This window comes from Mustela putorius, unplaced genomic scaffold (assembly GCF_011764305.1).
Source record: "Mustela putorius furo isolate JIRA1106 unplaced genomic scaffold, ASM1176430v1.1 tig00000430_pilon_pilon_pilon, whole genome shotgun sequence".
NCBI lineage: Eukaryota > Metazoa > Chordata > Mammalia > Carnivora > Mustelidae > Mustela > Mustela putorius.
In genome coordinates, this window is record NW_025421377.1 from 19514194 (window position 1) to 19536642 (window position 22449).

A 22449-nucleotide genomic window follows, 5' to 3' on the forward strand; every position below is an offset into this window, starting at 1 on the left:
ATAAAGAGAATAAGCTAATGAAACAAAGTCTGTCCATAAATAGCTCAGTTTTAGTTTTGTTTTTTAAGATTTTACTTATTTTGGAGAGAGAGTGCCCTGGAGCAGGGGGAGTGAGAAGCTGAGTGAGATAACCTTCAGCAGACTAGTTGCTGAGCCCAGAGCCCAACTCTGGGGCTTGATCTCTTGATCTCACCACCCTGAGATTATGACCTTTGCTGAACCCAAGAGTCAGAAGCTTAACCAGTTGAGCAGCTCAGTTTCATAATAGGAAAGGGGTAGCTGGTAGAATTCTAAATTCACATACATTCTGTTGGAAAGTGAAAAGCTTGTTGAAACCCAAGAACTTGCCCTGTTCTTAGGTAAGAAGGCTAAGGCTCCTTAGCTGAGGCTGGATCTTACTCTGGAGAATTAGTGGTCTCCCAAAACAAAATGGACGAGTAAATCATTATACACAAATTTAACTACCTGTCGTTTCTCTAGCAAAGGACAAAACTAGAAAATTCTGGCCCCAAATTAAGTTAACATATTCTGAATATTTACACAATAATAGAGATACTGTGCATAGCTTTTATCATAATGTTCTTGTGTTAATACCCAATGTTTGAAACACAGTTAAGATCGATAATTTTTGGAGGGAGATGACTTTTGATTTAGAATAATAGGTTTCAATAAGTACCCATACATTTTTATTTTTATTTTATTTGTATTTCCCAGTTTTCCTTTTGGCATGATATTTCTTACTCTTTTTTTTTTTTTTAAGTTTTTGTTTATTTATTTGCAGACAGAGATCACAAGTAGACAGAGAGGCAGGCAGAGAGAGAGAGAGGAAGAAGCAGGCTCCCTGCTGAGCAGAGAGCCTGGTGCTGGACTAGATCACAGGAACCTGGGATCATGACCTGAGCTGAAGGCAGAGGCTTTAACCCACTGAGCCAACCAGGTGCCCCAACATTTCTAACATTTAAATAGGCTGTAAATCCCTTGAAAACGGATTTCATTCTGAGAAGCTAAGTGGTGAAAGGACATTTTGTCACAGGAGGAAGAAACCTTCTATCACAGCTCGAATAAACTGGATGAGTCCCATTTGTGAGGCATACCAACTTGAGGCCCCCAATGTAACTACTCCTTTTTTCCTTCTTCCCTCTTTTTGCAAACTTCCGGTAACAGAACAGACAACACTGTGTGGTGACAAATATAGCAGCTGCCACACAGGCCAGCAGGAACTCAATCACATCCAGAGATTGGTACTAGAACCAGGTGAGGTTATGGGAGGCCGGCCTCAGGTGTTTGGCTCCTTTGTGGCGCATGACAAACTCTATCCAGAAGACGGCTTGATCCAAGGGCTTTATAGGCTGGTCGTGGTGAATCCTTGATAATCTCATAGCGTTCTCTTTGTATCTAAACAGAAACATAAAGATACCGACATTGAAAGGAAGCTCATTTGCCTAATCGTATAATTCCCATGAAAGGTTTTTGAAAAGGGCCATACAAATGCTTCAAAATATATGTCATAGAGTTACAGAAGCAGTATGTTTTTTTATTTGGATCCACACTGGAGATTTGGCATTTAAATTGAAATTTTCCCATCACCAACTATTCTAAGAAGTGAAAATGGAAGTGCAGTGTGATAGTTTGATCTTTTCTAACAGAGGAAATGCTATAGGCCCTTGTAACAGCTGTAGGTGAGATGGTGGGAATGCACTTGTAGAATGACTTCATGAAGCAGCAAAGGGAATTGTGTCATGGTAAGTAAAATGCCACCTCACTGGTCTCTGTCTCCACTCTTCTACCCTCTACTCTTTATTTTCCATCATGTAGCCAGTCTGATTTTTGAAACCGATATCAGATCACAGCCCTTCCCTGCTCAAAATTTCCATTTAGCTTCTCATTACCTTTAGAATAAAGTCCAGCTATGGATTTTGTACTATAGGGTCATACAGATACAGACCCCGGCAACTTCTTCTCCTGTCACTTTGTCCCATATACACTCTATTGTAGGCATAAAAGCCTGCTAGGAGTTCACTAAAGTTGCCAAACATGTCCTTACATAAGCATCTTTGCACTTTCTGTCCCCTCTGTCTCTCTGCTGGACACTTTTCCCTGCAACACTCCAAAGCTGCTTCTACATCTTGATAGATGACCAGCTCTGTGTTCCATCTCAGGCTTTTCTGGGCCACACTATCAAAGCACTCTTAGACATTTGGGATGTGTGTGTGTGCATGCATGTGTGTGCTACTCTTTGAAACCTAGAATTTTAAAATATATTTTCCATAATAACATTTAAATATATAACATAAGAAAAATGCACATAGTCTTAACTGAATAGCTCAAAAATTCAAAATTAGCTAGAATATAATTGTGAAGTGGATGTAATAATACACCCACTACTAAGATATTGATATAGAGTATCACATGCTACCCAGAAGGATCCCATCTTCCCTGACCTTTTTGGTCATCATAAATTAGGTTTTATTATTTATGTATCAGAATAACAATATAGTACTCATTTCCTTTTGTCTCTTGTCTAACAGTAGTTTGTTAATTCTATTACTGTATAGTATTCCATTGTTTGGCAACACCATAGAGTATTTCTTCATTTAACAATCAATGGACATTTGTGTTAACAATTTTTTAGTCATTATTACTAATGCTGCCATAAAAATCTTGTGTATTTCTTTAGATTTTCATGTTTATACAGTTGTGTTTGTATATAATGTGAAAGTGGAATTGCTGAGAAGAAGGTTATTTAGGGTTGTAATTATTTTACTGACTGAATTATGTAGAAGTATATTGCTTAATTTCCAAAATTCAGAGATGTTTCCATTATCTTTCTTTTTGACAATTTCTATGTGAATTCTAGTAAGGCTGGACAGTATACTGTTGAATTATATTTTCCAAATTTACTCTGAGTGTATAGCCCAGCATATGGTTAATTCCAATATCTATTCCATTCTTGAAATATATGTATTCTCTGCTGTTTTATATATTAGGATATATATGTATGTCAGATAGGTCATATATCAAATTGAATCCTTTAAATCATATAGGAATTTAGTCATTCCATTATCTTCTCCATCCATCCATCCTTGCCTGTCTTCGTTTTTTCTTTCTTTCTTTCTCTTTTTGTCTTCATTTTCTGTGTTATTGAGAAAGATGTTTGAAAACTTAGTATTAAGACTGTAGAGTTGTGTATTTGTTTGTTCTTTTGTCTATGTCTTCTGCATTTTGATATTTTCATAGTAGGTGTCACCAGTTACTAATTTGTGGTTTTTGACAGAACAGTCTATATATCATTATGAAATATGTATCTTTATTTTTGTTAGCGATTCTGGAGTACTGTGTCTTATAGTCGCATAGGGCACAACATCTTTCTAAATGTTTACTTCTAAATTAGTTCATTTTCTACCTTTCCACTTAAAATACTCTTCTACATTTCTGTTTGAACATGTCTTTTAAAGAGTATATAGTTTTTAAAATGTATTATGACAATCTTTGTCTTTGAATTATATAATCCGTTTAAATTTAATATAAGTGCTGGCATATTTATACTTTTACCTATTTTCTTATTCTATTTTCTGTTCCATTTCTCCAACCTGCCATATATATTTTTTTCTTTCTTATCTATTTAAAGTATTTTATTAATTCATTGTTCTACCATTTTCTTCTTGATAATACATTTTGCGGTATTTCTTTAGATGATACCCTCCTAATATAAAATTATTACTGATAGTAGTAACAAATACGGAATTTGGGGTTATTGTGCTAGGCACTACAAATTTCCACACATTCTTCTCCTGGGCAATATATAAAATTTCTTTATTTGTGTTATCATCTTTAAAAAGTTTTGTCTTCAAAGGACACAATCAAAGAAATGAAAAATCAAGTAAACCAGAATGGAAGAAAACATTACCAAATCATATATCTGTTAATGTGTTATATTCATAACACAGAACAAATTTTTTAATAAGGTGAGACAAAAAATCAAATTTTAAAATTATCAAAGAATTGGAATAGACATTTCTCTAAAGAGGACACATGGATGGCAACTGGCATATGAAGAGATGCTTAAACTTTGGCTATAAGGGAAATGCTAATCAAGAGCAGAAGAGAGACCACTTCACACCCACAGGGATTTCTGTAATAAAGCAGATTACAGGGGCACATGGGTGGCTCAGTGGGTTAAGCCTCTGCTTTCAGTTCTGTTCATGATCTCGGGGTCCTGGGATCAAGCCCTGCATCAGGTTTCCTATTCAGCGGGGAACCTGCTCCCTGTTCTCTCTCTGCCTGCTTCACTGCCTACTTGTGATCTCTGTCAAAGAAATAAATAAATCTTAAAAAAAATAAAAACATGATAACAGGGACGCCTGGGTGGCTCAGTTGGTTGGACGACTGCCTTCGGCTCAGGTCATGATCCCGGAGTCCCGGGATCGAGTCCCGCATCAGGCTCCCAGCTCCCTGGGAAGTCTGCTTCACTCTCTGACCTTCTCCTAGCTCATCCTCTCTCTCACTGTTTCTCTCTCAAATAAATAAATAAAATCTTTAAAAAAAAAAAAAAAAAAAAAAAACATGATAACAAGTATTGGTAATGATGTGGAGAACTTGGATCTCCCACTCAGTTGGTGGAAATGTAAAATAGTGCGTCTCATTTGGATATCAATTTGCAGTTCTTTACAGAGTTAATATATGACCAGCAATTCTACTCCTAGAATTTCCAAAAATTTCCTTTCATTTCCAAAAGAATTGACAAATTTGGTTCACACAATAAAAGATGTAGTAATATTTATAGTTCCTAAATGTATAAATAAACAAAATGTTCATGAACTGAATGAAAAATAGATTGTAATATATCCATATAGATTGTAATATATCCATTCCATAGAATATTATTCAGCAATGCAAAACTACCACATCAGTGAAACTCGAAAACATAGCAAGTTAAAGAAGCTAGGTGCAAAAGACCATAACATACTAATTATGTTTGATTTTTATACTTTAAATATTATGGTACATAAATCAGATATTATAAAATATATTAAAATAAAAATGAAAATTAATTCTTGGGCAAAAGGATTATAGTCTGGAATTTTTGGTGCTGAATTGAAAGTTGTTTTACATAACTGCAAATCCTTCATTCTTTCATTCTAGGAATTCTATCATATTTTTAAAAATGTGTCCTTACAATTCCATATATAACTTTTGCATTTGCTCATATAGAAAATTGTTGCAGCCCATTAATTCAATGGGGTTAAAAAGCAACTTTGCAATAAATGTCTGGTTGAAAATAAAGGTAGGTTTAAGATCAGTTATACATATTAAAATTTCAAAATTAGCTTCTTAAATATAGGATGAAATGCATAGTCATCATTGATAGAAGAACCTATCTCTAAATACTATTAATGAAATAAATTATAATACTCATAAAGGGTTATTAATGACCATCCTCAATGCATTGAGCAAATCTGTACTAGACAGTGTGTGGAAATCCAGACTGACAGCTGCTCCCTTGGCCTTCATGTGAGCAAGGTTATCAGGTTGATCCGCAAACAAGGGAATGCCCACCATTGGAATCCCATCGTTGATCGTCTCATAGATGCCATTGGTTCCACCATGAATTACAAAGGCTTTGGTTTTTGGGTGACCTAGGATTGGGTGAATCTCAGCACATTAGTAATTATAATTCTTAGGAAAAAATAGAGTTTAGCAACACATAGGCACATAGTACAATACTTATGAAATATCATTAAAATGTCTTTTAGATCCCAGAGCAAGAAGAGCAAAAATCTGCTGGAGAAGTAAATGGTGTAGTAGTTGTAACTTGAAAAATGGTTATAAGATGGCTGAACAGATAGATTGAAAGGGAAAATTCTGGATAAAGAATAGCATGTTCAAAAAAAAAAAAAGAAGAAAAGAAAAGAAAAAAGAAAAGAAAAGGAGGTGGCATATTAAAACATAGAACATAGTCTCAAACAGTAAAGTCACTGAGTCTAACATGTAGAGAGTCAAGGCAACAGGAAGTATGATAGTGGTTGTTCAAGTCAAGGGAAAGAAAGACTGCACTTTATCATGAAATGTATTATGACTTCATGAAAAAGATTATGGTGTTTTCCTGGAGAAAGTGTAGAGTCACTGATAATTTTTCATTACCACTGAATACCCATTCAGAATGAGAAAAGATAGGAATAAAGTGGTAGAATTAGGAGACAAAGTGATGATCCATTTCGTTACTAAAAATTTATTGGGAGAGGCAAGATGGTGGAAGGGTAAGGGACCTCATTTCATCTTGTCCCTGAATTTAGCCAGATAACTATCAAACCATTCTCTGGTTTGGTTTCAAACCATCTATGAATTCAACTTGAGATATAAGAACAGATTTGCTGAAGTTCTACAAATAAAAAGTGGGCACTTTTTGCAAGGTGGGAGGTGCAGAAAAATGATTCTGAGGGTATATTCGGAAGATAAATGGTAGGGAGACGGAGTGTCCATAAGTTGGCTACCAGAAAGTGATTTGCCCTGAAGAGCAAATTCAGACTCTTTAGAAGTCTGTTCCAGGGAGAGATGTCCTTGCCTAAAAGGTGCTCAGGTGGCAAAGTGGGGCAGAATCCTAGGTGGGACAGTGTGGTCGCAGGATCCCTGGGGTCACAGAAAGAACAGGGGTGCCTGAGCTGCAGAATTCCCAATCCATTAGAGCAGAGAAACCAGTTTATGTTCAGTGAGATAGGTATGGGGCTGCCAGCTCGGTTTGCCATAAACAGCAAACTGTACCATGATCGAGTGACCATTTTCTAGAGTTGGGGACCACCAAGGGCAGAAACATGGTGACCCTCCACCTTCCACTCAGAGGATCAGTGTGGATGCACACCACACAAGTCTGCAGTTTGGCACACACAGACCTGAAAACTGCTTATCCCTGAAGACTTGCTGAAGAGAAGGGGCTGTGATCTTTCAGCTCTAGGGCTGGAGACTGGCATGCAGCCATTTTTATTTTCATCCTCCAAAGAGGCACAGAGGGTCTTCAGTGAATAAAAGTCACATAGAGCAATCAGAAAGCTTACACTGAGCCCAGCTCCTGGCAAGGTGTTGTGCAAATCTGCCCAGGCAAAGACACCTGAGAATCAGTGCCACTGACCCTTCCCATGGAAGACCAGCAGAAACCACAGGGAACACCCAGTTTTTGGAGCACAGAGGACTATAAAACTCCAGCATTGGGAGACAATAGTTTTTCTCAAGAGTCATTTTACTTTCAGTTTAAAATCTCTTGTTCTTTTATTCTTTTTTTTCTTTTTCAACTGGTTTCTTATTTTATTTTTTTTTAAACATATTGTTTATATGTGTGTGAGAGAGAGAATGAGCAAGGGAGAATCACAGAGGGAAAGAGAGAGAGAAACAGTTTCCATGCTGAGGAGGGAACCAGATGCAGAACTCGATCTCAAAACCTGGAGATCATGAGCTGAACCAAAGGCAATAGCATAAGTGGCTGAGACACTGAGCCACCCAGGCTCTGCAACTGATTTCTTATTTTATCAATTCTTTGTTTTTAAGTATTTTTTAACTTTCATTTCTGAATTTACATTTTATAGATTTATTCTTCATTTTTAGCTTCCTTTCACTGTTGTAATTTTATTTTTGTTTATATGAGTTTTGCTTTCTTTACAGTTTTGGGATTTAGTGTCTTGTAACAGATGAAAATACACCCAGAACCGAGTGGATCACCATGTTTTGTCTATGTGGAAGATTATAATCTCTCTCCCCACATTTTTTATTTCCTTTTCTTTTTAAATTTCTGACCTGTTTAGATTTTTCTAGTGTGTGTTTCATTTGAATCATGGTTGATATTTTTTATTTTGTTGTCTCATTCTTCCATTCTTCTCTGGGTAAAATGACTAGAAGGAAGAAATAACAACAAAAGAAAGAACCATAGGTGATCCTCTCCATCACAGATATAAGCAAAATGGATATAAGTAAAATGCCAGAGCTGGAAATTAAGATAATGATTATAAAGTTACTAAGTGTGCTTGAAAAAAGCATAAAACACACTAGAGAATCTCTTAATGCAAAAATAAAATCTAATCAGGCTTAAATTAAGAATACTTTAACTGAGATTCTATCTAAAATGGATGCTCTTACAGCTAAGGTAAATGAGGAAGTAGAGAGACAGTCAGTGACAGAGAGACAAGATAATGGAAAGGAAGGAAGGAAGCCAGAGAAAAGCAAGAAAAACAACTAATGGAACCAGAGTTAGGTAAGGGGGAAATTTGATAAATCAGTGATCCCATAAATAAAGTTATATTAGAGTTTTGGGGGTCTGAGAGGAAGAGGAAGAAAGGTACATGAGGCATATTTGAGCAAATCATGGCTGATAATTTCCCTAATCTGAGGTAGGAAACAGGCATTCAAGTCCAGAAGGCACAGAGAATCACCCTGAAAATCAATAAAAATAGATCAACACCTTGACACATAACAATGAAACTTGCAAATCTCAGAGACAAAAAGAAAATCCTGAAAGCAGCTTGGGACAAGACGTCCATAACCTACAAAAGTAGAGACATTAGACTTGCAGAGACCTATCCAAGAGACCTGGCAAGCCAGAAAAGACTGGCATGATATATTTAGAGTGCTAAATAAGAAAAATAGGAAACCAAGAATACTTTATCCAGCAAGGCTGTCATTCAAAATAGGAGAGAGCAAAGGCTTTCAGGACAAACAGAAACTGAAAGAATTTCTGATCACTAAACCAGCTCTAAAAGTAATATTGAAGGAGATCCTTTAAGTGAAGAGAATGTCCAAAAGTAACATAGACCAGAAAGGAGCAGAGACAACCTACAGAATCAGTGACTTTAAAGTTAGTACAATAGCACTAAAGTCATATCTTTCAATAGTTACTCTGAATGTAAATGGGCTAAATGGACTAACTGAAAGACACGGGGTATCAGATTACATTAAAAAAAAGCAAGGTGCATTGATATGCTGTCTGCAAGAGACACATTTTAGACTCAAAGACACTTCCAGGTTGAAAGTGAAGGGGTGGAAAACCATTTTTCATGCTAAAGGGCAACAATAGAAAGCTGGGGTGGCAATCCTCATATCAGAAAAATCAGATTTTAAACCAAAGTCTGTAGAAAGTGATGAGTAAAAACACTATATCATAATTAAAGGGGTTTTCCAACAAAAAGATCTAACAATTATAAATATGTATGCTTCTAACTTGGGAGCAGTGATTTATCTATGTATATTAATAATCAAATTAAAGTAACACCTTGATAGTAATACAATAATAGGGAATTTCAATTTTCCACTCACTGTAATGGACATCTAAGTGAAGATCAACAAGAAAACAAGGGCTTTGGATGACACAGTGGATGAGATGGACTTCAAAGATATATACAGAGCATTCCTTCTAAACCAACAGAATACACATTCTTCTCAAGTGCATATGGAACATTCTCCAGAATAAATCACACACAGTGTCACAAATTGTTTTTCAACCCATATCAGAAGATTGGGATTATCCCTGGCATATTTTCAGGGCATGATGCTTTGAACTTGAACTCAATTACAAGATGTTTGGAAGGAACTCAAACATTTGAAGGTAAAAGAGCAGTCTACTAAAGAATGAATGGTTGACCAGGATATTAAAGAAGAATTATAAAGTTGCATGGAAACCAATGAGAAGAAAAAACAACTGTTCAAAACCTTTAGGATGCAGCAAAGGTGGGCCTAAGAGGGAAGTACATAGCAATGGAAATCTTTTTCAAAAAAAAATTAGAAAAGTCTCAAGTACACAAGCTAACTTTAAAACTAAAGAAGCTGGAGGAAGAATAGCAAATAAAGCTTACACCAAGCAGAAGAAAAAATAATAATGATTGGGGCTCAAATCAATGAAATAGAAACCAAAAGAGTAGAGCAGATCAATGAAACTAGAAGCTTTTTCTTTCAAAGAGTTAATTACATCAATAAATCCCTAGCCACATTATCAAAAAGAAAGAGAAAGGACCCAAATTAATAAAATCTTGAATGAAAGAGGAGAGATCATGATCAACACCAAGGAAATACAAATAATTTTAAGTACATATAATGAGCAACTATATGCCAACAAATTAGGCAATCTGGAAGAAATGGCTGCATTTCTGGAAACATACAACCTACTAAAACTGAAACAAGAAGAAATAGAAAATGTGAACACACTGATAACTGGGAAGGAAACTGAAGGAGTAAGAAATCTCCCAACCAACAAGAGACAAGAGCCGATGGCTTCCCATTGGAATTCTACCAAACATTTAAAGAAGAATAATACCTATTCTTCTGAAGCTGTTTCAAAAAATAGAAATGGAAGGAAAACTTCTGAACTCATTTTATGAGGCCAGTGTTACCTTGATCTCCAAACCAAAGGCCCCACCAAAAAGGAGAATTACAGAGCAATACACCTGATGAACATGGATGCAAAATATCTCACCAAGATAGTAGCCAATAAGATCCAACAGTGCATTAAAAGGATTATTCACCACAATGATATGAGATTTATTCCTGGGCTGCAAGAGTGCAAAACTCCTGGGTTTTGCACTCACAAACCAATCAATGTAATATATCACATTAATAAAAGAAAGGGCAAGAACCATATATGTCCTTCTCTATGGATGCAGAAAAACATTTGACTAAATGCAGTATGTTTCTTGATTAAAACTCTCCAGAGTGTCAGCAGAGAGGAAACCTATCTCAATAACATAAAAGCATCTATGAAAATCCCACTGTGAATATCATTCTCAATGGGGGGAAAACAGAGCTTTTCCTCTAAGGTCAGCAATATGACAGGGATGCCCACTCCCACCATTTTTGTTTTCAACATAGTACTGGAAGTCTTAGCCCCAGCAGTCAGATAACAAAAGGAAATAAAATGCATTCAAATTGGCAAAGAAGAAGTCAGACTCTCACTCTTTGCTGAAGACATGATACCTTAAATGGAAAACCCCAAACACTCTACCCCCAAACTGCTAGAACTGATAAAGGAATTCAGTCACATGGCAGGAATTAAAATCAATGCACAGAGATCAGTTGCATTTCTCTACACTAATAATGAGACAGAAGAAAGAGAAATTGAGGAGTCTATCCTATTTAAAATTGCACCCCAAACCATAAGATACATTGGAATAAACCTAACCAAAGAAGTAAAGGATCTGTACTCTAAAAATTACAGAAGATTTGTAAAGGAATTTGAAGAGGACACTAAAAAATGAAAAAAAAAATTCCATGCTTATGGATTGGAAGAATAAATATTATTAAAAAGTCTATGGTACCCAGAACAATCTACACATTCAGTGCAATCTCAATCAAAATACCATCAAAATTTTTCAAAGAACTGGTACAGATAATCCTAAAATTTGTATGGTTCCAGAAAAGACCCCAAATGTTGAAAAAGAAACATTTAGAGAGGAATGTTGAAAGGAATGTAGAAAAAAGGAATATTGAAAAAGAAAACCAAAGTTGGTGGCATCACAATTCTTGGCTTCAAGCTCTATTTACAAAACTGTAATCATCAAGACAGTGTGGTATTGGCACAAAAACAGATACTTGGATCAATGGAAAAGAAGATCAATGGAAAAGAACCCAAAAATGAACCCTCAACTTTATGGACCATTAATCTTTGACAAAGCAGGAAAGAATACGCAATGAAAAAAGGACAGTCTCTTCAATCGATTGTGCTAGGAAAATTGGACAGTCACATGTAGAAGAATGAAACTGGACTATTTCCTACACTATGCATAAAGATAAACTCAAAATGGATGAACGACCTAACTGTGAGACAGGAATCCACCAAAATTCTAGAGAACACAGGTAGCAACCTCTTCACCTCAGCCAGAGCACCTTCTTGCTAGACATGTCTCCAAAGGCAAGGGAAACAAAGCAAAAATGAACTTCAAGATAAATAGTTTCTGCACAGCAGAGGAAAGAGTCAAGAAAATTAAAAGGCAACCTACAGAATGGGAGAAGATATTTGTAAATGACATATTAGATAATGGGCTGATATACAAGATCTATAAAGAACTTACCAACATCAACACTCAAAAAACAAATAATCCACTCAAGAAATGGGCAGAAGACATGAATAGATATTTCTACAAAGTAGACATAAAAATAGCCAACAAGCACATGAAAAATGCTCAACATCCCTTGGCATCAGGGAAATACAAGCCAAAACCACAGTGAGATACCACATTACAACAGTCAGAATGGCTAAAATTAACAAGACAGGAGACAACAAATGTTGGTGAGGATGTGTAGAAAGGGGAACCCTCCTACACTGTTGGTGGGAAAGCAAGCTGGTGCAGTCACTCTGGAAAATATGATGGAGGATCCTCAAGATGTTATAAACAAAGCTACCTTATGACCCAGCAATTGCATTTCTAGGTATTTACCTCAAAGATACAAATGTATTGACCTGAAGGAGCACTTCTATCAACCCCAGTGTTTATAGCAGTGTTTATAGCAGCAATGCCCACAATAGCCAACCTGTAGAAAGAACTTAGATATCCACGGACAGATGAGTGGATAAAGATAATGTGGTATATTTATGTAATGGAATATTAGACATCAGAAAGGTTGAATACTTACCATTTATATTGACAGGGATGGAGGGTATTATGCTGAATGAAATAAATCAATTAGAGAAAGACAATAACCTTATGCTTTCACCCATATGTGGAATATAAGAAACAGCACAGAGGAATATAGGAGAAGGAGGGAAAACAGAATGGAAAGAAATCATACAGGGAGACAAAACTATGGTTTGCTCTACTTTGCCCCTATAGGGAGCAAACCAAGGGTTGATGGAGGACAGGTGCTGAGGGATAGGGTAATTGGGTGATGGACATTAAGGAGGTCACTTGATGTGATGAGCACTGGGTGTTACATGCAATTGATAAATTATTGAACAGTACAACGGAAAAAAATGATGCACTCTATGTTGGCTATTTGCATTTAAATTAAAAATCAGAAAATTACCCTTGAGAAGTAATTACACATGAAATAAAGATACTTTGATTCTAGTCATAAGGAATGTGACTGTGTATAATAACATCCTGTATCGATCATTTTCCCCCCCTAGCATGGCAAAATAACTGTAAAGAAGTTAAGTCTTGTTTTTGAATTTTTCAATAATGAATGTTCAATCAATTTGCTTTTGGGAACTCTTATCACTTTTTTTTTAGCATTACTTTTAATTCAAGGTTTTCCATATTCTTACCAAGAAGGTCATTCTAGGGGATCCACTCATACAGTTGAGTATTTGGCCCTAAGTTGTCTGGTTCTTTGCCAGTAAATCTCCATAGAACCTGTTTAAGAAAATCCCTATTTCATGAGTTGAAACTTTGCAGTTATAGCATATTATAATTTTAAAGAAATTAAGAGAAAATCTAATTAGACCCCTTTCACTGACTAATAAGTAACAGGACAAATATATTAAAAATGAGACTACCAAAATGCTGGTATAATAAAATACCCACATTCTTTACTTATGTTTATATTCAATCAGGTATGAATGTAATCATGATGTTTCACACATAGAGAATAGACAAATGAATTTAACAGTGAGAAATATAAGTATTTAAGAAATTTTTAGGTAGTTATTATAATTCTAGAGCAAACAACTTGGAAATTACTAAGATCTACACATTTGTTTTCTTTTATCTATTACAATTGCTATCATCTTCCAATGTAATATTACCTATTTATTTCATTTGAAGTGTTACAGGAGGGAGTTCATGTATATCCACTTGTTCCATATGTTATTTTATTAGAGTTTTACATCTTTTGATATACAAAAAAGCTAAGTATGCAATCTGTTGTTTGTGAGAAATAAATATTTCTGCTTACCAGTAACTTATTAATATAAATAACTTCTCTTAGTACCTATAATTTCTTTTACATTACTAATTATTAGCACTACCTCCAAGAAAAAGGTAATTTTTTACATGAATCCAGATTATTATTACTATTTCTTGGTTTGGAAATTCTTTAAATGTTACAAAGAAGAGCCTATTGGAACTTCAGAAATAAAAGTGCCGCTGTTGAAAAATGTCCCAAACTGTGATGATGCTACATTTTATTTAACCGATTGTTAACACTTCAGTGATAAAACATTGATAGCATGGATTATAATGAGTTCTATAACCAAGCAATTTCCATTCCCAGTACCAAAATAGATTGATTTTAGAATTCCCTAGCAATCTGCATAAACTGGATGATGGTTTACATTGGTTAATACATATTTGTTATGCAAATGTTCAAGTAACTTTAGATATTAAGTGAAAATTAGCATAAAGAGAACCTATATCAGTAACCAAAAAGTAGTTCACAAACACCCAAATACTCCAGGTGTTTTCTATATATCAGAAAATAATATACTATATATATATAATATACTATATATATATATATACTATATATATAATATACTATATATATATATATAGGATATATCCTATGGATATATATATATAGTGGATAATTGTTTATTTTGCAAGGCAGTTCATAAGTTAAATGGATAGTCCCTGCCTTTTGGTAATTTTTTAAAATTTAGTACTATATGTTCTGGCTATTGCAATCAGACAACAAAAAGAAAGAAAATCCATCCAAATTGGTAAGGAATAAGCAAAACTTTCACTATTTGCAGATGGCATGATATTATAGAAAACCCTAAAGAAAGAGTTAGTATCCAAAATATATAAAGAACTTATACAACTCAATACCCCAAAACCAAATAATCCAATTTAAAAAAAGGATGGAAGACACGAACACACATTTCTCCAAAGAAGGCATACACTGGGCCAAAAGACACATGAAAAGATGCTCAACACCACTCATCATCAGGGAAATGCAAATCAAAACTCCAATGAGATATCACCTCACATCTTTCAGAATGGCTAAAATCAAAGCTACAAGAAACAGGAGTGGAGGTTTCTCAAAAAGTTAAAAATAGAAGTACCTTATGATTCATCAATTGCACTACTAGGTATTTACCCAAAGCATACAAAAATACTTATTCAAAGGGATACATAAACATTGGGGTCAATGTATATGGCAGCATTATCTACAATAACCAAATTATGGAAACAGCTTAAGTGTTCATCAGCTGATGAATGACTAAAGAAGTGGCATATTTATATAATGAATATTATTCAGCCATAAAAAAGGAATGAGAGCTTGGGGCCCCCAGCTGGCTCAGTTGGTTAAGCATCCAACTCTTGGTTTTGGCTCAGGTCCTGATCTAGTGGTCGTGGGATGGAGCCCCAACTGTGGTTCTGTGCTCAGTGTGGAATATACTTCAGATTCTCTTTCTCTCTTTTTCCCTCTCTCTCTCTCAAATACAGAAATAAAATATTCTTAAAAAAATGAAATCTCACAATTTGCAATGACATGGATGTAGCTAGAGACTATTATGCTAAGTAAAATAAGTCAATTAGAGAAAGACAAATATCATATGATTTTACTTATATGTAGAATTTAAGAATCCAAACAAAAAAGCCAAAGACGAAAAAAGAGAGAGAGGCCACCAAAGAAATAGACTCTTCATTATAAAGAAAAAGCTGTATTACAGGAGGCACTGTGGGTAAGTGCATGGGTTCAATAGGTGATGAGGGATTAAGGAGGACACTTCAGATGAGCACAGAGTGATGTACAGAATTGTTAAATATCTATATTGTACACTGAAACTAATATAACACTCTGTTAACTATACTGGAATTTAAATGAAAATTAAAACTTGATGTCAGGATATAAAATCAATGCACAGAAATCAGTTGCATTTTTATACACCAAAAACAAGACAGAAGAAAGAGAAATTAAGGAGTCAATCTCATTTACAATTGCACCCAAAAACACCAGATACCTAGGAATAAACCTAACCAAAGAGGCAAAAAACCTGTACTCAGAAAACTATAAAGTACTCATGAAAGAAATAGAGGAAGACACAAAGAAATAAAAAAATATCCATGCTCATGGATTGTAAGAACAAATATTGTGAAAATGTCTATGATACCTAAAGTAATTGCACATTTAATGCAATCCCTATCAAAATACCATCAATTTTTTTCCCAAAAAAATGAAACAAATAATCCTAAAATCTTTATGAAACCAGAAAAGTCTCCAAATAGCCAGAGAAGTGTTGAAAAAGAACATCAAAGTTGGTGGCATAACAATTCCAGACTTCAAGCTCTATTTCAAAGCTGTCATCATCAAGACAGCATGGTACTGGCACAAAAACAGCCACATAGATCAATGAAACAGAATAGAGAGCCCAGAAATAGACCCTCAACTCTATGGTCAACTCATCTTTGACAAATCAGGAAAGAATGCCCAATGGAAAAAGACAGCCTCGTCAACAAATGGTGTTGGGAAAATTGGACAGCCACATGCAGAAGAATGAAAATGGGTCATTTCCTTACACCACACACATAAATAGACTCCAAATTGGTGAAAGACCTCAATGTGAGAAAGGAATCCATCAAAGTCCTTGAGGAGAACATGAGCAGCAATCTCTTTGACCTCAGCCACAGCAACTTCTTCCTAGAAACATCACCAGAGGCAAGGAACACAAGGGGGTAAATGAACTATTGGGAATTTATCAAGATAAAAAACTTTTGCAGAGAGTTGAATGGGTAAAGAAGATGTGGTGTATGCATGTGTGTGTGTGTGTGTGTGTGTGTGTATACATATATATATGTATATATATATATGCAATGGAATACTATCCAGCCATCAAAAAAATCAAAATCTTGCCATTTGCAATGACAGTATGGAACTAGAAGGTAGTATACTAAGCAAAATAAATCAATCAGAGAAAGATAATAATCATGTGACCTCTCTGATATGAGGATTTTGAGAGAAAAGGTGGGGGTTTGTGGGGGTAGTGATGAAAAAAATGAAACAAGATGGAATCAGGAGGGAGAAAAACCATAAGAGACTCTTAATCTCATGAAACAAACTGAGGGATGCTGGTGGGTGGAGAGGTAGGGATAGGGTGGCTGGGTTATGGACATTGGGGAGGGTATATGCTATGTTGAGTTCTGTGAAGTGTGTAAGACTGACGATTCAGACCTGTAACCCTCTGGCAAATAATACATTATATGTTAATAAAAAATATTAAAACTTGGTAGAAAAATAAAAGTAAATAAATAAATAAGTAAAAAAAACCCTACAACAAGCAACAGGTTGAGGAAATGAGAGTAATGCATTGTGAATATACTAGGATATTTTCTGAAAGGAATTTGGAATAATTTATTGAAATGTTTAAACTATCAAATTAAGCATACATTTATTTCCTTTGAAATGCTGCAAAAGTAACAGATGCAAATGTAAACAATTATTTGAGCTCCCCAATCAATTAAGCAATGGAAACACCTTCTTTAGAGTACTCAGTCTCATTTCTATAATTTAGCAAGTCATTCCCTAGATCCTAGATTTTCCAAGAAAACTATGAAGTTTTGAAAGTATGACTTGGTTCCTTGTACTTATCATTGCCCTTAGTTCACATTAGAAGCATAATAATATCTCTGTATTGAATAATATTTGCAAATAACAGCTGGAATATTTTCATCAAGTGTGGAAATAGATATGTGCACTATTAATTTTGACTCATTTTTTTCTTTAATGGAGTAGCATAGTTTTCAAAAAATGTGAACTATTAATGTGGATGTTCACCCTTCAATAAGATTTTAGACCTTTAAAACGTGATTTATAAGCCCTGGTGAAAGAATTTGTGATCATTAGAAACTTCTTACTACAGGTTCCTGAGTCTGGGATAGAGCCAATATTTCTTCCAGTTATGAAGGAATCTTTGAGGTAATATGACAAAACATTTTTATTTTTAAATTAAAAAAGGGAAACAAGTGGAAATAATATCCTCAATACTCTATAGACAGTTGTACGAGAAAAATGTGACTTTTAAATTAACATCTCTGCTTTCATCAAGATAGTGAAATTTCTTTTTTTTTTTAATTTTTTTTCTTTTTCTTTTTTTTTATTAATTTTTTATTTTTTATAAACATATATTTTTATCCCCAGGGGTACAGGTCTGTGAATCACCAGGTTTACACACTTCACAAGATAGTGAAATTTCTAATGTCTTTTTTAAAAACTATTTTATCTATTTGACAGAGAGAGAGAGAGCAGAAGCAGGGGAAGAGACAGGCAGAGCAAGAGGGAGGAACAGGCTCCCTGCTGAGAGAGAGCCCAATTCAGGGTTCAATTCGAGGACCCTGGGATCATGACCTGAGCTGGAAGCAGACGCTTAAACAACTGAGCCACCCAGGAACCCCTCTAATGTCTTTTTTTTTTTTTTTAAATGGAAAAGTAAAGTGAAATGGATATGTAGGAAATAGGCACAGCAGAGAGGATTTTTAAGGCAGTGAAACTACTCTGATATAATAGTGGTGTATACATATCATTATAAATTTGCTAAAACCTATAGAATATACACCACCAAAAGCGAACTCCACTATAAATTATAGACTTTGGATGGATAATAATGCGTCCATGTAGGTTCATCAGTTGTAACAAATGTACCACTCCGGTGGGGATGCTGATAATGGGGAACCTTATGCATGTATGGGGGCAAGGGTTATCTGGGAAATCTTGACTCCATATGCTGTCATTTAAAATTATTCTAGGGACGCCTGGGTGGCTCAGTTGGTTGGACAACTGCCTTCGGCTTAGGTCATGATCTCGGAGTCCCGGGATCGAGTCCCGCATCGGGCTCCCAGCTCCACGGGGAGTCTGCTTCTCTCTCTGCCCTTCTCCTCACTCATGCTCTCTCTCCCTGTCTCTCTCTCAAATAAATAAATAAAATCTTTAAAAAAAAAGTATTAAAATTATTCTAAAATGTAAAGCATATCAAAAGTACTATTTTCAACTTGTATTTAATAAATAACAAAGGAAGTTTAAAACACTTCATCCAGAAAAAAAGTAAAAAAAAAATTTAAGTATTACAAACACACAATGAATAGATATGTAATTGCTTCAAGAAATCCTTAGTGCTTTAATTTGTGGTTATTGAATTCCTGGAGTGTAATGTACTCAATAATGGATGACATAGTTGGAACTGGTCCTGTCATATAAGTGTTTCCATAATATTTGTGAGACTGGAAGATCATTTTATATTATCCTTTCATCATTTCATTTACAAAGACAAATTCCTCTGACTTAATACAAACTCACCTTCCTGTGCACTAGGAATTAAGACTTCATGCTACCAATTAGAAACATGACTTACCTAGTACTTCACTGTAAAACTGATCCCAACTCTTCTCATTATAAGTTTGGAACCAAAAGTCAAAATCAAGCACATATATCATATTTTTTACTCTCTCCATGAATGTCATTTGATCACTTAATTCTGACAAAATCACAGGCACATAGGATGGAGGGAAAGAAAGTCCTCCACTTTGCTTTTCAAATGCATAGCCAGGAGAGAAGCGAAGACTGTACACTAAAGGTATTCTAAGTAGCTCAGCCAGCAGCTCACCACAGGGTCCAATGGTGTCTGCAAGAATGACATCAAACCTCGATTCTTGTAGTTTGGTCATTAGCTTCCTGTTCAAAACTACATCTTCACAGAGCTTTTGAAGACAGTCAGAAAATTTCCACAAAATTTCTTGCATTTGTGAAAAATATGTCCAAAATCTATCTCTTGGCAAGTTATATATCCACATATCGAGCATTTTTCTGACTAAATCCTTAAAATCATCTTTAAGTATGGATGCAGGGAAAATCTCATACTTGATAGCAGATGATTCGTTTAGATTAACAAGAATGGAAGCTGCAGATGTCAGAACAGTCACTTCGTGACCTCTCTGGACAAATTCATCCAGGATTGTCTTTATATTGATCTAGTGGCTATATTCTGTGGGCCACAACTCCCAGATTTGAGGTAACAACTCAGCTGTAGCAGCAGCAAAATGGAAATCCACTGTGTAGACATCCTGGTGGAATGCAATGCTTCTTTGCAAATTCTTGTTTCCTTGTCCCACTGCTTGTATGTAAAGTCAAGGAGAAATCAATCAGTAAGTTAAAGTATAACTCTTACATTTCAAAGTAAACACATTATATGAATAGTCAGATTATTTGGATGGCATAAGGAAAATGTCAAAGGCAGATGATTTCATTTGTATACACAAGTGTTTAATATCTGTTTGATCCTTATAAGTTCTATCATCTGACTAAGAGCCAATGACCTAACATGTGCAAGTTATCTGTCTTTTGTAATATATTTTGAAAGAACTAGTGACAGTGATGAGAGGTCAGTGTCTGCAGTCCCATTAACAGAAGAATTAAAGTTATTTTACAGGTGAATATTATTTCTTGGATATGATGGTTCAAGAGATTTTTGTTTTGTTTTGTTCATAAAAATTTTGGTTGACATGTAATTCATATGCTATACAAGTGTCAGATTTTAAATGTACAATTCAGTGGTTTACATTATATTCACAGAATTGTGTAACCACCATGATGATCAATTTTAGAACACTTTTAGCATCCCAAATGGGAACTTTTACCCTCTAATGAAACTGCATTTTCTGCATCTCCCAGCTCTAGTCAACATTTTATCTACTTTTTGTCATATTTATTGTCTGTTCTGTGTATTTCATACAAATGAAATTATACATCATATTGTCTTTTGTGACTGGCTCCCTTATTTAGCATAATTTCTTATATTAAAAGCTTATTTTCTGAGTTTATTGAGATATCATTGATATAACATTGTGCATATTTAAGGTGTACAACATGCTGACTTGCTTCATTTATATACTGTGAAAAGTTTGCACCACAGGATTATTTAACACATCCAACACCTCATGAGTTTGTGTGTGTGTGTGTTTGTGTGTGTGTGTGTGTGTGTATGGTGAGGGCTTTTTAAAAATCTTCTTTTATTACTTTTTTTTAAAGCATAGTTAACACACAATGTTACATTAGTCTCAGGCTACAACATAGTGATTCAGCAAGTCTACCTGCTATGCTCTTCTCACAAGTGTAGATTCCATTTGTCAGTACACAACTATTACAATAACTTTGACTATATTCCTTATGTTATACCTTTTATCCTCCTGACATTTATTTAATAACTGGAAGCCTGTATCTCCCACTCTCCTTACCCATTTTGCATTTCCTCTCTTGTTTAGTTTTTTTTTTTTTTAATTTTATTTATTTATTTGACAGAGATCACAAGCAGGCAGAGAGGTAGGCAGAGAGAGGAGGAAGCAGGCTCCCTGCTGAGCAGAGAGCCTGATGCGGTGCTTCATCCCAGAACCCTGGGATCATGACCTGAGCGGAGGGCAGAGACTTTAACCCACTGAGCCACCGAGGCTTCCCCCGCCTTTTTTTTTTTTTAGCAACCTTCAGTTCTCTGTATTAATGAGTCTTTCTGCTTTTGTTCTTCCTCCTCCTCCTCCTCCTCCTCCTCCTCCTCCTCCTCCTCCTCTTCTTCTTCTTCTTCTTCTTCTTCTTTTTTGGTTTCGTATATAAATGGTATCATATAATATTTGTCTTTCTCCCTCTGACGTACTTCTCTTAGCATGTTCTCTGTCCATGTTATCACAAATGGTAAGATAACATTATTATTATTTTTTTTTTTACTGTGGAATAATATTGCATTGTCTACATATAATACATCTTCTTTATCCATTGATTTGTTAATGGACACTTGGGTTGCTTCCATATGCTGGCTATGGCAAATCATGCTACAGTAAACATAGGGTGCATATATCTTTTTGAATTAGTGCTTTTGTTTTCTTTAAGTAAATGCCCAGTGGTGGAATTACTGGGTCTTATATATTTTTTTTCTTTTTCTCTAGCTTTATTGTAATAATACAGTATATAATGCATAGCACATTAAAAGTACGTGGAGTTTTTTTATGTGCCCCCCTTTATTTGTCCTCCTCCTTCTCTTCTCCTTCTTCTTCTTTCCTCCTCTTCCTCCTCCTTCTCTTCCTTCTTCTCCTCCTCCTTCCTCCTCTGAAGAAGGTTCCATGCCCAATGTGGGGCTTGAACTCATGACCCTGAGATCAAGAGCTGCATGCTTTACTGACAGCCAGCCAGGCATCCCTTCCTCTATTTGTCTTCTTTGAGAAATGTCCATTCAGGTCCTTTGCCCATTTTTTAATGGGATTATTTCATTTCTTTGTGTTGCATTGTACAAGTTCTTTACATATTTTGTATATTAGCTCCTTATTGGATATGTCATTTGTGGATATTGTCTCTCATTCTGTTACTTGCTTATTTGGTTTGCTGATGCTTTTCTACCCTGTGCAAAATCTTATTTTGGTATAGTCCCAATAGTTTATTTTTGCTTTTGATCCCCTTGCTTGAGGAGACATTCGAGAAAAATGTCGTTGCAAACAATGTCAGAGAAATTGCTGCCTTTATTTCCTTTTAGGAGCTTTATCATTTCATGTCACACATTTAGGTCTT

At 35.3% G+C, this 22449-nt stretch overlaps 1 pseudogene; it reads right to left on the reverse strand.

The window, feature by feature from the left end:
• Positions 1–874: 874 nt before the first annotated feature.
• LOC101674963 lies at positions 875–19963 on the reverse strand (annotated as a pseudogene).
• Between the last annotated feature and the right edge of the window lie 2486 nt (positions 19964–22449).